We start from the raw sequence: 16,014 nt of genomic DNA, 5'->3' as shown, positions 1-16,014 counted from the left end.
TCCACTCCCCGGCCTGTGTCTCCCTCTTGTGGCACACCGCGCACGTCCACACAACAGAGAGATATGAAGAGGAAGGAGGATGAACGAAAGAAAGATGCACTGTGTTCTCAAACAGCCAGCCAGGCTAGAGACTTGACTTCTTCCTCTGCCCTCCACACTCTCTCCTAGCGTGTTGCCAGAATGCAGGGAGCCGGAAGCCTACTTTACTTTTCTCTTCGACGTGGAGGCATGGCAGCGGAGGGGTGATGGCTGTTGCGGCGCTGGGCGGGGCCATGCTAATGTAATCAGGCGGCAGCTGAGCCTGGCCCGTGCGTCTGCGTTTAGCACAGGTGCGCCCATCCCGGGGGCCCGGCAGGCCTGCACAGGCAGTGGGAAGGGGGCCCCCCCCTGGCAGCTGGTAGCTGGCCGGGGTTAGCCGGCTGTGCGGGGCAGTGCTGGGTTGTGCGCTGTTCGCCGCTGCTGCATTTAGAAGGTAATTAGGGTTATCGCTTCTCGGCCTTTTGGCTAAAATCAAGTGTAGTATCTGTTCTTATCAGTTTAATATCTGATACGTCCCCTATCTGGGGACCATATATTAAATGGATTTTTGGAACAGGGAGATGGAAGAAGAGCTTGCTCTGTCCACTCCGCGCATCGACCTGGTATTGCAGTACCTCCAGGACCGGTGCACTACTCTCTCTAACTAGTGTCAAAAAACAGATCAAAACTACTCAAATACCCAGCTGACTAACTAACTAAGTGTAGGGAAGTGTAGTGGAGAAATTAAGTGTCCCTCTGCAAAGTGAATTTGCCAGTAGCAAGTGTTGTGTATTGTCCACCCTGCTGTGCGGTCTATGTCTGTGCTGCTACTGTTGGGTGCAGGATACATTGTGAAATCCACAATAAAAACATTGTTTCAAATCTGTGTGTGTCTATTTTTGTGCATCTGTGTCATTTATTCATGGACTCTGTATTTCGCATTGGTTATCAGAACCTGAGAACAGACAGGAAAAGAAGTCAGAAAAACCCTCAAAAAAAAAACCACAACCAAAGAAAAAAAAATCATTTTTAATTTTGATTAGACCCTATGTTCTCAACATGCGGTACGCGTACCCCAGGGGGTACTTCTGATGGGTCCAGGGGTACTCGGGCTTGATATACTTAACCAAGAATAACAAATTTAGAGATTTAGAAAATTATAATTCTTATTTAAACAACACCAAATTAGTATTTTAGCTAATTAAAAGCAATAATAAATGCTTGCACATTGTTTACAACCAATTATCATGTACTACGATTAAATATATATTTGTCAAGGGGTACTTGTGATAATGTTTACTATGCTAGGGGGTACTCGATGAGTACAGGGTTTTAAAAGGGGTACACACTTATAAAATGTTGAGAAACACTGGATTAGACTGTATTATACTTGCGCGGTGCAGTTGCTGCAGGTCAAAAAAAACTTGAACGGATCACTTTCCTTCACGTTTGCACGTTGTCCTCTGCAAGAAAAGCAGCTGCATCCTTCCCCCAGAGAGCTTCCAGCGGACTGGCAGGCAGAGCCCTGGCTGCAGCCCCTTTACTTAGCAGCTGCCTGGGCTCAGAGCATTGTGACATCATCGGTTGGCTTCCTGCATGACTCAGCACCACCTGCTCAGGTGCCTGCTTCAGTGCCAGGCTGTGAGAGTGTGCAGCAGGCTAGGAAGGCAACTCCTGTTTAGGCTCTCCACTCCCCGGCCTGTGTCTCCCTCTTGTGGCACACCGCGCACGTCCACACAGACAGAGAGATATGAAGAGGAAGGAGGATGAACGAAAGAAAGATGCACTGTGTTCTCAAACAGCCAGCCAGGCTAGAGACTTGACTTCTTCCTCTGCCCTCCACACTCTCTCCTAGCGTGTTGCCAGAATGCAGGGAGCCGGAAGCCTACTTTACTTTTCTCTTCGACGTGGAGGCACGGCAGCGGAGGGGTGATGGCTGTTCCGGCGCTGGGCGGGCCATGCTAATGTAATCAGGCGGCAGCTGAGCCTGGCCCGTGCGTCTGCGTTTAGCACAGGTGCGCCCATCCCGGGGGCCCGGCAGGCCTGCACAGGCAGTGGGAAGGGGCCCCCCTCCCCCCTGGCAGCTGGTAGCTGGCCGGGGTTAGCCGGCTGTGCGGGGCAGTGCTGGGTTGTGCGCTGTTCGCCGCTGCTGCATTTAGAAGGTAATTAGGGTTATCGCTTCTCGGCCTTTTGGCTAAGATCAAGTGTAGTATCTGTTCTTATCAGTTTAATATCTGATACGTCCCCTATCTGGGGACCATATATTAAGTGGATTTTTGGAACAGGGAGATGGAAGAAGAGCTTGCTCTGTCCACTCCGCGCATCGACCTGTTATTGCAGTACCTCCAGGACCGGTGCACTACTCTCTCTAACTAGTGTCAAAAAACAGATCAAAACTACTCAAATACCCAGCTGACTAACTAACTAAGTGTAGGGAAGTGTAGTGGAGAAATTAAGTGTCCCTCTGCAAAGTGAATTTGCCAGTAGCAAGTGTTGTGTATTGTCCACCCTGCTGTGCGGTCTATGTCTGTGCTGCTACTGTTGGGTGCAGGATACATTGTGAAATCCACAATAAAAACATTGTTTCAAATCTGTGTGTGCCTATTTTTGTGCATCTGTGTCATTTATTCATGGACTCTGTATTTCGCATTGGTTATCAGAACCTGAGAACAGACAGGAAAAGAAGTCAGAAAAACACACAAAAAAAAAACCACAACCAAAGAAAAAAAAATCATTTTTAATTTTGATTAGTCTGTATTGTACTTGCGCGGCGCAGTTGCTGCAGGTCAAAAAAACCATGAACGGATCACTTTCCTTCACGTTTGCACGTTGTCCTCTGCAAGAAAAGCAGCTGCATCCTTCCCCCAGAGAGCTTCCAGCGGACTGGCAGGAAGAGCCCTGGCTGTAGCCCCTTTACTTAGCAGCTGCCTGGGCTCAGAGCATTGTGACATCATCGGTTGGCTTCCTGCATGACTCAGCACCACCTGCTCAGGTGCCTGCTTCAGTGCCAGGCTGTGAGAGTGTGCAGCAGGCTAGGAAGGCTACTCATGTTTAGGCTCTCCACTCCCCGGCCTGTGTCTCCCTCTTGTGGCACACCGCGCACGTCCACACAGACAGAGAGATATGAAGAGGAAGGAGGATGAACGAAAGAAAGATGCACTGTGTTCTCAAACAGCCAGCCAGGCTAGAGACTTGACTTCTTCCTCTGCCCTCCACACTCTCTCCTAGCGTGTTGCCAGAATGCAGGGAGCCGGAAGCCTACTTTACTTTTCTCTTCGACGTGGAGGCACGGCAGCGGAGGGGTGATGGCTGTTGTGGCGCTGGGCGGGGCCATGCTAATATGATCAGGCGGCAGCTGAGCCTGGCCCGTGCGTCTGCGTTTAGCACAGGTGCGCCCATCCCGGGGGCCCGACAGGCCTGCACAGGCAGTGGGAAGGGCCCCCCCCCCCTGGCAGCTGGTAGCTGGCCGGGGTTAGCCGGCTGTGCGGGGCAGTGCTGGGTTGTGCGCTGTTCGCCGCTGCTGCATTTAGAAGGTAATTATGGTTATCGCTTCTCGGCCTTTTGGCTAAGATCAAGTGTAGTATCTGTTCTTATCAGTTTAATATCTGATACGTCCCCTATCTGGGGACCATATATTAAATGGATTTTTGGAGCAGGGAGATGGAAGAAGAGCTTGCTCTGTCCACTCCGCGCATCGACCTGGTATTGCAGTACCTCCAGGACCGGTGCACTACTCTCTCTAACTAGTGTCAAAAAACAGATCAAAACTACTCAAATACCCAGCTGACTAACTAACTAAGTGTAGGGAAGAGTAGTGGAGAAATGAAGTGTCCCTCTGCAAAGTGAATTTGCCAGTAGCAAGTGTTGTGTATTGTCCACCCTGCTGTGCGGTCTATGTCTGTGCTGCTACTGTTGGGTGCAGGATACATTGTGAAATCCACAATAAAAACATTGTTTCAAATCTGTGTGTGCCTATTTTTGTGCATCTGTGTCATATATTCATGGACTCTGTATTTCGCATTGGTTATCAGAACCTGAGAACAGACAGGAAAAGAAGTCAGAAAAACACACAAAAAAAAACCCACAACCAAAGAAAAAAAAATCATTTTTAATTTTGATTAGTCTGTATTGTACTTGCGCGGCGCAGTTGCTGCAGGTCAATAAAACCATGAACGGATCACTTTCCTTCACGTTTGCACGTTGTCCTCTGCAAGAAAAGCAGCTGCATCCTTCCCCCAGAGAGCTTCCAGCGGACTGGCAGGCAGAGCCCTGGCTGCAGCCCCTTTACTTAGCAGCTGCCTGGGCTCAGAGCATTGTGACATCATCGGTTGGCTTCCTGCATGACTCAGCACCACCTGCTCAGGTGCCTGCTTCAGTGCCAGGCTGTGAGAGTGTGCAGCAGGCTAGGAAGGCAACTCCTGTTTAGGCTCTCCACTCCCCGGCCTGTGTCTCCCTCTTGTGGCACACCGCGCACGTCCACACAGACAGAGAGATATGAAGAGGAAGGAGGATGAACGAAAGAAAGATGCACTGTGTTCTCAAACAGCCAGCCAGGCTAGAGACTTGACTTCTTCCTCTGCCCTCCACACTCTCTCCTAGCGTGTTGCCAGAATGCAGGGAGCCGGAAGCCTACTTTACTTTTCTCTTCGACGTGGAGGCACGGCAGCGGAGGGGTGATGGCTGTTCCGGCGCTGGGCGGGCCATGCTAATGTAATCAGGCGGCAGCTGAGCCTGGCCCGTGCGTCTGCGTTTAGCACAGGTGCGCCCATCCCGGGGGCCCGGCAGGCCTGCACAGGCAGTGGGAAGGGGCCCCCCTCCCCCCTGGCAGCTGGTAGCTGGCCGGGGTTAGCCGGCTGTGCGGGGCAGTGCTGGGTTGTGCGCTGTTCGCCGCTGCTGCATTTAGAAGGTAATTAGGGTTATCGCTTCTCGGCCTTTTGGCTAAGATCAAGTGTAGTATCTGTTCTTATCAGTTTAATATCTGATACGTCCCCTATCTGGGGACCATATATTAAGTGGATTTTTGGAACAGGGAGATGGAAGAAGAGCTTGCTCTGTCCACTCAGCGCATCGACCTGTTATTGCAGTACCTCCAGGACCGGTGCACTACTCTCTCTAACTAGTGTCAAAAAACAGATCAAAACTACTCAAATACCCAGCTGACTAACTAACTAAGTGTAGGGAAGTGTAGTGGAGAAATTAAGTGTCCCTCTGCAAAGTGAATTTGCCAGTAGCAAGTGTTGTGTATTGTCCACCCTGCTGTGCGGTCTATGTCTGTGCTGCTACTGTTGGGTGCAGGATACATTGTGAAATCCACAATAAAAACATTGTTTCAAATCTGTGTGTGCCTATTTTTGTGCATCTGTGTCATTTATTCATGGACTCTGTATTTCGCATTGGTTATCAGAACCTGAGAACAGACAGGAAAAGAAGTCAGAAAAACACACAAAAAAAAAACCACAACCAAAGAAAAAAAAAATCATTTTTAATTTTGATTAGTCTGTATTGTACTTGCGCGGCGCAGTTGCTGCAGGTCAAAAAAACCATGAACGGATCACTTTCCTTCACGTTTGCACGTTGTCCTCTGCAAGAAAAGCAGCTGCATCCTTCCCCCAGAGAGCTTCCAGCGGACTGGCAGGAAGAGCCCTGGCTGTAGCCCCTTTAATTAGCAGCTGCCTGGGCTCAGAGCATTGTGACATCATCGGTTGGCTTCCTGCATGACTCAGCACCACCTGCTCAGGTGCCTGCTTCAGTGCCAGGCTGTGAGAGTGTGCAGCAGGCTAGGAAGGCTACTCATGTTTAGGCTCTCCACTCCCCGGCCTGTGTCTCCCTCTTGTGGCACACCGCGCACGTCCACACAGACAGAGAGATATGAAGAGGAAGGAGGATGAACGAAAGAAAGATGCACTGTGTTCTCAAACAGCCAGCCAGGCTAGAGACTTGACTTCTTCCTCTGCCCTCCACACTCTCTCCTAGCGTGTTGCCAGAATGCAGGGAGCCGGAAGCCTACTTTACTTTTCTCTTCGACGTGGAGGCACGGCAGCGGAGGGGTGATGGCTGTTCCGGCGCTGGGCGGGGCCATGCTAATGTGATCAGGCGGCAGCTGAGCCTGGCCCGTGCGTCTGCATTTAGCACAGGTGCGCCCATCCCGGGGGCCCGGCAGGCCTGCACAGGCAGTGGGAAGGGGGCCCCCCCCTGGCAGCTGGTAGCTGGCCGGGGTTAGCCGGCTGTGCGGGGCAGTGCTGGGTTGTGCGCTGTTCGCCGCTGCTGCATTTAGAAGGTAATTAGGGTTATCGCTTCTCGGCCTTTTGGCTAAGATCAAGTGTAGTATCTGTTCTTATCAGTTTAATATCTGATACGTCCCCTATCTGGGGACCATATATTAAATGGATTTTTGGAACAGGGAGATGGAAGAAGAGCTTGCTCTGTCCACTCCGCGCATCGACCTGGTATTGCAGTACCTCCAGGACCGGTGCACTACTCTCTCTAACTAGTGTCAAAAAACAGATCAAAACTACTCAAATACCCAGCTGACTAACTAACTAAGTGTAGGGAAGTGTAGTGGAGAAATTAAGTGTCCCTCTGCAAAGTGAATTTGCCAGTAGCAAGTGTTGTGTATTGTCCACCCTGCTGTGCGGTCTATGTCTGTGCTGCTACTGTTGGGTGCAGGATACATTGTGAAATCCACAATAAAAACATTGTTTCAAATCTGTGTGTGCCTATTTTTGTGCATCTGTGTCATTTATTCATGGACTCTGTATTTCGCATTGGTTATCAGAACCTGAGAACAGACAGGAAAAGAAGTCAGAAAAACACTCAAAAAAAAAACCACAACCAAAGAAAAAAAAATCATTTTTAATTTTGATTAGTCTGTATTGTACTTGCGCGGTGCAGTTGCTGCAGGTCAAAAAAAACTTGAACGGATCACTTTTTTTCACGTTTGCACGTTGTCCTCTGCAAGAAAAGCAGCTGCATCCTTCCCCCAGAGAGCTTCCAGCGGACTGGCAGGCAGAGCCCTGGCTGCAGCCCCTTTACTTAGCAGCTGCCTGGGCTCAGAGCATTGTGACATCATCGGTTGGCTTCCTGCATGACTCAGCACCACCTGCTCAGGTGCCTGCTTCAGTGCCAGGCTGTGAGAGTGTGCAGCAGGCTAGGAAGGCAACTCCTGTTTAGGCTCTCCACTCCCCAGCCTGTGTCTCCCTCTTGTGGCACACCGCGCACGTCCACACAGACAGAGAGATATGAAGAGGAAGGAGGATGAACGAAAGAAAGATGCACTGTGTTCTCAAACAGCCAGCCAGGCTAGAGACTTGACTTCTTCCTCTGCCCTCCACACTCTCTCCTAGCGTGTTGCCAGAATGCAGGGAGCCGGAAGCCTACTTTACTTTTCTCTTCGACGTGGAGGCACGGCAGCGGAGGGGTGATGGCTGTTGTGGCGCTGGGCGGGGCCATGCTAATGTGATCAGGCGGCAGCTGAGCCTGGCCCGTGCGTCTGCGTTTAGCACAGGTGCGCCCATCCCGGGGGCCCGGCAGGCCTGCACAGGCAGTGGGAAGGGGGCCCCCCCCCCTGGCAGCTGGTAGCTGGCCGGGGTTAGCCGGCTGTGCGGGGCAGTGCTGGGTTGTGCGCTGTTCACCGCTGCTGCATTTAGAAGGTAATTAGGGTTATCGCTTCTCGGCCTTTTGGCTAAGATCAAGTGTAGTATCTGTTCTTATCAGTTTAATATCTGATACGTCCCCTATCTGGGGACCATATATTAAATGGATTTTTGGAACAGGGAGATGGAAGAAGAGCTTGCTCTGTCCACTCCGCGCATCGACCTGGTATTGCAGTACCTCCAGGACCGGTGCACTACTCTCTCTAACTAGTGTCAAAAAACAGATCAAAACTACTCAAATACCCAGCTGACTAACTAACTAAGTGTAGGGAAGTGTAGTGGAGAAATTAAGTGTCCCTCTGCAAAGTGAATTTGCCAGTAGCAAGTGTTGTGTATTGTCCACCCTGCTGTGCGGTCTATGTCTGTGCTGCTACTGTTGGGTGCAGGATACATTGTGAAATCCACAATAAAAACATTGTTTCAAATCTGTGTGTGCCTATTTTTGTGCATCTGTGTCATTTATTCATGGACTCTGTATTTCGCATTGGTTATCAGAACCTGAGAACAGACAGGAAAAGACGTCAGAAAAACACACACAAAAAACCCCACAACCAAAGAAAAAAAAATCATTTTTAATTTTGATTAGTCTGTATTGTACTTGCGCGGCGCAGTTGCTGCAGGTCAAAAAAACCATGAACGGATAACTTTCCTTCACGTTTGCACGTTGTCCTCTGCAAGAAAAGCAGCTGCATCCTTCCCCCAGAGAGCTTCCAGCGGACTGGCAGGCAGAGCCCTGGCTGCAGCCCCTTTACTTAGCAGCTGCCTGGGCTCAGAGCATTGTGACATCATCGGTTGGCTTCCTGCATGACTCAGCACCACCTGCTCAGGTGCCTGCTTCAGTGCCAGGCTGTGAGAGTGTGCAGCAGGCTAGGAAGGCTACTCCTGTTTAGGCTCTCCACTCCCCGGCCTGTGTCTCCCTCTTGTGGCACACCGCGCACGTCCACACAGACAGAGAGATATGAAGAGGAAGGAGGATGAACGAAAGAAAGATGCACTGTGTTCTCAAACAGCCAGCCAGGCTAGAGACTTGACTTCTTCCTCTGCCCTCCACACTCTCTCCTAGCGTGTTGCCAGAATGCAGGGAGCCGGAAGCCTACTTTACTTTTCTCTTCGACGTGGAGGCACGGCAGCGGAGGGGTGATGGCTGTTCCGGCGCTGGGCGGGGCCATGCTAATGTGATCAGGCGGCAGCTGAGCCTGGCCCGTGCGTCTGCATTTAGCACAGGTGCGCCCATCCCGGGGGCCCGGCAGGCCTGCACAGGCAGTGGGAAGGGGGCCCCCCCCTGGCAGCTGGTAGCTGGCCGGGGTTAGCCGGCTGTGCGGGGTAGTGCTGGGTTGTGCGCTGTTCGCCGCTGCTGCATTTAGAAGGTAATTAGGGTTATCGCTTCTCGGCCTTTTGGCTAAGATCAAGTGTAGTATCTGTTCTTATCAGTTTAATATCTGATACGTCCCCTATCTGGGGACCATATATTAAATGGATTTTTGGAACAGGGAGATGGAAGAAGAGCTTGCTCTGTCCACTCCGCGCATCGACCTGGTATTGCAGTACCTCCAGGACCGGTGCACTACTCTCTCTAACTAGTGTCAAAAAACAGATCAAAACTACTCAAATACCCAGCTGACTAACTAACTAAGTGTAGGGAAGTGTAGTGGAGAAATTAAGTGTCCCTCTGCAAAGTGAATTTGCCAGTAGCAAGTGTTGTGTATTGTCCACCCTGCTGTGCGGTCTATGTCTGTGCTGCTACTGTTGGGTGCAGGATACATTGTGAAATCCACAATAAAAACATTGTTTCAAATCTGTGTGTGCCTATTTTTGTGCATCTGTGTCATTTATTCATGGACTCTGTATTTCGCATTGGTTATCAGAACCTGAGAACAGACAGGAAAAGAAGTCAGAAAAACACTCAAAAAAAAAACCACAACCAAAGAAAAAAAAATCATTTTTAATTTTGATTAGTCTGTATTGTACTTGCGCGGTGCAGTTGCTGCAGGTCAAAAAAAACTTGAACGGATCACTTTTTTTCACGTTTGCACGTTGTCCTCTGCAAGAAAAGCAGCTGCATCCTTCCCCCAGAGAGCTTCCAGCGGACTGGCAGGCAGAGCCCTGGCTGCAGCCCCTTTACTTAGCAGCTGCCTGGGCTCAGAGCATTGTGACATCATCGGTTGGCTTCCTGCATGACTCAGCACCACCTGCTCAGGTGCCTGCTTCAGTGCCAGGCTGTGAGAGTGTGCAGCAGGCTAGGAAGGCAACTCCTGTTTAGGCTCTCCACTCCCCAGCCTGTGTCTCCCTCTTGTGGCACACCGCGCACGTCCACACAGACAGAGAGATATGAAGAGGAAGGAGGATGAACGAAAGAAAGATGCACTGTGTTCTCAAACAGCCAGCCAGGCTAGAGACTTGACTTCTTCCTCTGCCCTCCACACTCTCTCCTAGCGTGTTGCCAGAATGCAGGGAGCCGGAAGCCTACTTTACTTTTCTCTTCGACGTGGAGGCACGGCAGCGGAGGGGTGATGGCTGTTGTGGCGCTGGGCGGGGCCATGCTAATGTGATCAGGCGGCAGCTGAGCCTGGCCCGTGCGTCTGCGTTTAGCACAGGTGCGCCCATCCCAGGGGCCCGGCAGGCCTGCACAGGCAGTGGGAAGGGGGCCCCCCCCCTGGCAGCTGGTAGCTGGCCGGGGTTAGCCGGCTGTGCGGGGCAGTGCTGGGTTGTGCGCTGTTCGCCGCTGCTGCATTTAGAAGGTAATTAGGGTTATCGCTTCTCGGCCTTTTGGCTAAGATCAAGTGTAGTATCTGTTCTTATCAGTTTAATATCTGATACGTCCCCTATCTGGGGACCATATATTAAATGGATTTTTGGAACAGGGAGATGGAAGAAGAGCTTGCTCTGTCCACTCCGCGCATCGACCTGGTATTGCAGTACCTCCAGGACCGGTGCACTACTCTCTCTAACTAGTGTCAAAAAACAGATCAAAACTACTCAAATACCCAGCTGACTAACTAACTAAGTGTAGGGAAGTGTAGTGGAGAAATTAAGTGTCCCTCTGCAAAGTGAATTTGCCAGTAGCAAGTGTTGTGTATTGTCCACCCTGCGGTGCGGTCTATGTCTGTGCTGCTACTGTTGGGTGCAGGATACATTGTGAAATCCACAATAAAAACATTGTTTCAAATCTGTGTGTGCCTATTTTTGTGCATCTGTGTCATTTATTCATGGACTCTGTATTTCGCATTGGTTATCAGAACCTGAGAACAGACAGGAAAAGACGTCAGAAAAACACACACAAAAAACCCCACAACCAAAGAAAAAAAAATCATTTTTAATTTTGATTAGTCTGTATTGTACTTGCGCGGCGCAGTTGCTGCAGGTCAAAAAAAACCATGAACGGATCACTTTCCTTCACGTTTGCACGTTGTCCTCTGCAAGAAAAGCAGCTGCATCCTTCCCCCAGAGAGCTTCCAGCGGACTGGCAGGCAGAGCCCTGGCTGCAGCCCCTTTACTTAGCAGCTGCCTGGGCTCAGAGCATTGTGACATCATCGGTTGGCTTCCTGCATGACTTAGCACCACCTGCTCAGGTGCCTGCTTCAGTGCCAGGCTGTGAGAGTGTGCAGCAGGCTAGGAAGGCTACTCCTGTTTAGGCTCTCCACTCCCCGGCCTGTGTCTCCCTCTTGTGGCACACCGCGCATGTCCACACAGACAGAGAGATATGAAGAGGAAGGAGGATGAACGAAAGAAAGATGCACTGTGTTCTCAAACAGCCAGCCAGGCTAGAGACTTGACTTTTTCCTCTGCCCTCCACACTCTCTCCTAGCGTGTTGCCAGAATGCAGGGAGCCGGAAGCCTACTTTACTTTTCTCTTCGACGTGGAGGCACGGCAGCGGAGGGGTGATGGCTGTTGTGGCGCTGGGCGGGGCCATGCTAATGTGATCAGGCGGCAGCTGAGCCTGGCCCGTGCGTCTGCGTTTAGCACAGGTGCGCCCATCCCGGGGGCCCGGCAGGCCTGCACAGGCAGTGGGAAGGGGGCCCCCCCCTGGCAGCTGGTAGCTGGCCGGGGTTAGCCGGCTGTGCGGGGCAGTGCTGGGTTGTGCGCTGTTCGCCGCTGCTGCATTTAGAAGGTAATTAGGGTTATCGCTTCTCGGCCTTTTGGCTAAGATCAAGTGTAGTATCTGTTCTTATCAGTTTAATATCTGATACGTCCCCTATCTGGGGACCATATATTAAATGGATTTTTGGAACAGGGAGATGGAAGAAGAGCTTGCTCTGTCCACTCCGCGCATCGACCTGGTATTGCAGTACCTCCAGGACCGGTGCACTACTCTCTCTAACTAGTGTCAAAAAACAGATCAAAACTACTCAAATACCCAGCTGACTAACTAACTAAGTGTAGGGAAGTGTAGTGGAGAAATTAAGTGTCCCTCTGCAAAGTGAATTTGCCAGTAGCAAGTGTTGTGTATTGTCCACCCTGCTGTGCGGTCTATGTCTGTGCTGCTACTGTTGGGTGCAGGATACATTGTGAAATCCACAATAAAAACATTGTTTCAAATCTGTGTGTGCCTATTTTTGTGCATCTGTGTCATTTATTCATGGACTCTGTATTTCGCATTGGTTATCAGAACCTGAGAACAGACAGGAAAAGAAGTCAGAAAAACACACAAAAAAAAACCCCACAACCAAAGAAAAAAAAATCATTTTTAATTTTGATTAGTCTGTATTGTACTTGCGTGGCGCAGTTGCTGCAGGTCAAAAAAAACATGAACGGATCACTTTCCTTCACGTTTGCACGTTGTCCTCTGCAAGAAAAGCAGCTGCATCCTTCCCCCAGAGAGCTTCCAGCGGACTGGCAGGCAGAGCCCTGGCTGCAGCCCCTTTACTTAGCAGCTGCCTGGGCTCAGAGCATTGTGACATCATCGGTTGGCTTCCTGCATGACTCAGCACCACCTGCTCAGGTGCCTGCTTCTGTGCCAGGCTGTGAGAGTGTGCAGCAGGCTAGGAAGGCAACTCCTGTTTAGGCTCTCCACTCCCCGGCCTGTGTCTCCCTCTTGTGGCACACCGCGCACGTCCACACAGACAGAGAGATATGAAGAGGAAGGAGGATGAACGAAAGAAAGATGCACTGTGTTCTCAAACAGCCAGCCAGGCTAGAGACTTGACTTCTTCCTCTGCCCTCCACACTCTCTCCTAGCGTGTTGCCAGAATGCAGGGAGCCGGAAGCCTACTTTACTTTTCTCTTCGACGTGGAGGCATGGCAGCGGAGGGGTGATGGCTGTTGTGGCGCTGGGCGGGGCCATGCTAATGTGATCAGGCGGCAGCTGAGCCTGGCCCGTGCGTCTGCGTTTAGCACAGGTGCGCCCATCCCGGGGGCCCGGCAGGCCTGCACAGGCAGTGGGAAGGGCCCCCCCCCCCCCTGGCAGCTGGTAGCTGGCCGGGGTTAGCCGGCTGTGCGGGGCAGTGCTGGGTTGTGCGCTGTTCGCCGCTGCTGCATTTAGAAGGTAATTAGGGTTATCGCTTCTCGGCCTTTTGGCTAAGATCAAGTGTAGTATCTGTTCTTATCAGTTTAATATCTGATACGTCCCCTATCTGGGGACCATATATTAAATGGATTTTTGGAACAGGGAGATGGAAGAAGAGCTTGCTCTGTCCACTCCGCGCATCGACCTGGTATTGCAGTACCTCCAGGACCGGTGCACTACTCTCTCTAACTAGTGTCAAAAAACAGATCAAAACTACTCAAATACCCAGCTGACTAACTAACTAAGTGTAGGGAAGTGTAGTGGAGAAATTAAGTGTCCCTCTGCAAAGTGAATTTGCCAGTAGCAAGTGTTGTGTATTGTCCACCCTGCTGTGCGGTCTATGTCTGTGCTGCTACTGTTGGGTGCAGGATACATTGTGAAATCCACAATAAAAACATTGTTTCAAATCTGTGTGTGCCTATTTTTGTGCATCTGTGTCATTTATTCATGGACTCTGTATTTCGCATTGGTTATCAGAACCTGAGAACAGACAGGAAAAGAAGTCAGAAAAACACACACAAAAAATCCCACAACCAAAGAAAAAAAAATCATTTTTAATTTTGATTAGTCTGTATTGTACTTGCGTGGCGCAGTTGCTGCAGGTCAAAAAAACCATGAACGGATCACTTTCCTTCACGTTTGCACGTTGTCCTCTGCAAGAAAAGCAGCTGCATCCAGGGGTGAGCCTGGGGTGCCTGGCACCTGGGTGCAAGATTTTCTCTGGCGCCTATGGGAGTGGTTAAATTAACCACGCCCAACCACATAACCACACCCATGTCCTTCCTAATCACACCCACACCTTCCACCTCTTTACGCATGCATGTGATACCTCATTCCTACCCCTCTTCCATGGGCTTGCTCCTGGCTGGCTTTGGCTTCCTGCAAGTGACAGTCTGCTAGTCTCTGGACTGACTCAGGCTGAGAGGCTCTGCGAGTGCGACGCAGTCACACACTGCGTATTTATGGCTGCCTGCGGCCACCCTACTCTCGCTCGCTGACGTCGGCTCCTCTCCCCTGCCAAGCCCAAGGTGGGCTGCCTGTATCTTTCCCGTTGCACCACACAGCCTGCCAGTGTTGCCAACCTTTCACGTTCTTTTTTACTGACAAATACCTAAAAATTTACTGACAAAAGATTTTTACTGACAAAAATTCCCCACTAAATGCACATAAGAGACAGCTTTTCCCCATGTAAATGCACATAACGAGAGACAGCTTTTCCCCATGTAAATGCACATAACGAGAGACTGCTTTTCACCAGCAAATGCACATAACGAGAGACTGCTTTTCACCAGCAAATGCACATAACAAGAGACTGCTTTTCACCAGCAAATGCACATAACAAGAGACTGCTTTTCACCAGCAAATGCACATAACAAGAGACTGCTTTTCACCAGCAAATGCACATAACAAGAGACTGCTTTTCACCAGCAAATGCACATAACAAGAGACTGCTTTTCACCAGCAAATGCACATAACAAGAGACTGCTTTTCACCAGCAAATTCACATAACAAGAGACTGCTTTTCACCAGCAAATGCACATAATGACAAACAGCCAGTGTCCCCAGGATAGGTAGCCAGGGGGTATATGTGCCCGGGATAGGTAGCCAGGGGGTATATGTGCCCGGGATAGGTAGCCAGGGGGTATATGTGCCCGGGATAGGTAGCCAGGGGGTATATGTGCCCGGGATAGGTAGCCAGGGGGTATATGTGCCCGGGATAGGTAGCCAGGGGGTATATGTGCCCGGGATAGGTAGCCAGGGGGTATATGTGCCCAGGATAGGTAGCCAGGGGGTATATGTGCCCAGGATAGGTAGCCAGGGGGTATATGTGCCCAGGATAGGTAGCCAGGGGGTATTATGTGCCCAGGATAGGTAGCCAGGGGGTATTATGTGCCCAGGATAGGTAGCCAGGGGGTATTATGTGCCCAGGATAGGTAGCCAGGGGGTAATATGTGCCCAGGATAGGTAGCCAGGGGGTAATATGTGCCCAGGATAGGTAGCCAGGGGGTAATATGTGCCCAGGATAGGTAGCCAGGGGGTATTATGTGCCCAGGATAGGTAGCCAGGGGGTATTATGTGCCCAGGATAGGTAGCCAGGGGGTATTATGTGCCCAGGATAGGTAGCCAGGGGGTATTATGTGCCCAGGATAGGTAGCCAGGGGGTATTATGTGCCCAGGATAGGTAGCCAGGGGGTATTATGTGCCCAGGATAGGTAGCCAGGGGGTAATATGTGCCCAGGATAGGTAGCCAGGGGGTAATATGTGCCCAGGATAGGTAGCCAGGGGGTAATATGTGCCCAGGATAGGTAGCCAGGGGGTAATATGTGCCCAGGATAGGTAGCCAGGGGGTAATATGTGCCCAGGATAGGTAGCCAGGGGGTAATATGTGCCCAGGATAGGTAGCCAGGGGGTAATATGTGCCCAGGATAGGTAGCCAGGGGGTAATATGTGCCCAGGATAGGTAGCCAGGGGGTATTATGTGCCCAGGATAGGTAGCCAGGGGGTATTATGTGCCCAGGATAGGTAGCCAGGGAGTAATATGTGCCCAGGATAGGTAACCAGGGGGTAATATGTGCCCAGGATAGGTAGCCAGGGGGTAATATGTGCCCAGGATAGGTAGCCAGAGGGTAATATGTGCCCAGGATAGGTAGCCAGAGGGTAATATGTGCCCAGGATAGGTAGCCAGGGGGTAATATGTGCCCAGGATAGGTAGCCAGGGGGTAATATGTGCCCAGGATAGGTAGCCAGGGGGTAATATGTGCCCAGGATAGGTAGCCAGGGGGTAATATGTGCCCAGGATAGGTAGCCAGGGGGTAATATGTGCCCAGGATAGGTAGCCA

The 16,014-nt window shown here is 50.9% G+C and overlaps 10 non-coding genes across 10 annotated transcripts; all 10 read left to right on the top strand.

Annotated features, from left to right (window-relative positions):
• Positions 1-484: 484 nt before the first annotated feature.
• Positions 485-675, top strand: LOC137505669 (U2 spliceosomal RNA). The gene has a single exon (XR_011020275.1). It is a non-coding gene; the product is annotated as a U2 spliceosomal RNA (small nuclear RNA).
• Positions 676-2,192: 1,517 nt separating this feature from the next.
• Positions 2,193-2,383, top strand: LOC137505664 (U2 spliceosomal RNA). Its single transcript, XR_011020270.1, has one exon. It is a non-coding gene; the product is annotated as a U2 spliceosomal RNA (small nuclear RNA).
• Positions 2,384-3,563: 1,180 nt separating this feature from the next.
• On the top strand, positions 3,564-3,754 carry LOC137505553 (U2 spliceosomal RNA). Its single transcript, XR_011020162.1, has one exon. It is a non-coding gene; the product is annotated as a U2 spliceosomal RNA (small nuclear RNA).
• Positions 3,755-4,936: 1,182 nt separating this feature from the next.
• LOC137505690 (U2 spliceosomal RNA) lies at positions 4,937-5,127 on the top strand. Its single transcript, XR_011020296.1, has one exon. It is a non-coding gene; the product is annotated as a U2 spliceosomal RNA (small nuclear RNA).
• A 1,180-nt stretch (positions 5,128-6,307) lies between these two features.
• On the top strand, positions 6,308-6,498 carry LOC137505502 (U2 spliceosomal RNA). The gene has a single exon (XR_011020112.1). It is a non-coding gene; the product is annotated as a U2 spliceosomal RNA (small nuclear RNA).
• A 1,181-nt stretch (positions 6,499-7,679) lies between these two features.
• LOC137505501 (U2 spliceosomal RNA) lies at positions 7,680-7,870 on the top strand. The gene has a single exon (XR_011020111.1). It is a non-coding gene; the product is annotated as a U2 spliceosomal RNA (small nuclear RNA).
• A 1,179-nt stretch (positions 7,871-9,049) lies between these two features.
• Positions 9,050-9,240, top strand: LOC137505500 (U2 spliceosomal RNA). Its single transcript, XR_011020110.1, has one exon. It is a non-coding gene; the product is annotated as a U2 spliceosomal RNA (small nuclear RNA).
• A 1,180-nt stretch (positions 9,241-10,420) lies between these two features.
• LOC137505499 (U2 spliceosomal RNA) lies at positions 10,421-10,611 on the top strand. The gene has a single exon (XR_011020109.1). It is a non-coding gene; the product is annotated as a U2 spliceosomal RNA (small nuclear RNA).
• A 1,180-nt stretch (positions 10,612-11,791) lies between these two features.
• Positions 11,792-11,982, top strand: LOC137505498 (U2 spliceosomal RNA). Its single transcript, XR_011020108.1, has one exon. It is a non-coding gene; the product is annotated as a U2 spliceosomal RNA (small nuclear RNA).
• A 1,183-nt stretch (positions 11,983-13,165) lies between these two features.
• On the top strand, positions 13,166-13,356 carry LOC137505497 (U2 spliceosomal RNA). The gene has a single exon (XR_011020107.1). It is a non-coding gene; the product is annotated as a U2 spliceosomal RNA (small nuclear RNA).
• Positions 13,357-16,014: the final 2,658 nt, after the last annotated feature.

This window comes from Hyperolius riggenbachi, chromosome 4 (assembly GCF_040937935.1).
Source record: "Hyperolius riggenbachi isolate aHypRig1 chromosome 4, aHypRig1.pri, whole genome shotgun sequence".
NCBI lineage: Eukaryota > Metazoa > Chordata > Amphibia > Anura > Hyperoliidae > Hyperolius > Hyperolius riggenbachi.
Note: the sequence above shows the minus strand (reverse complement) of the source record. Positions and strands in the feature narration are given on the sequence as shown.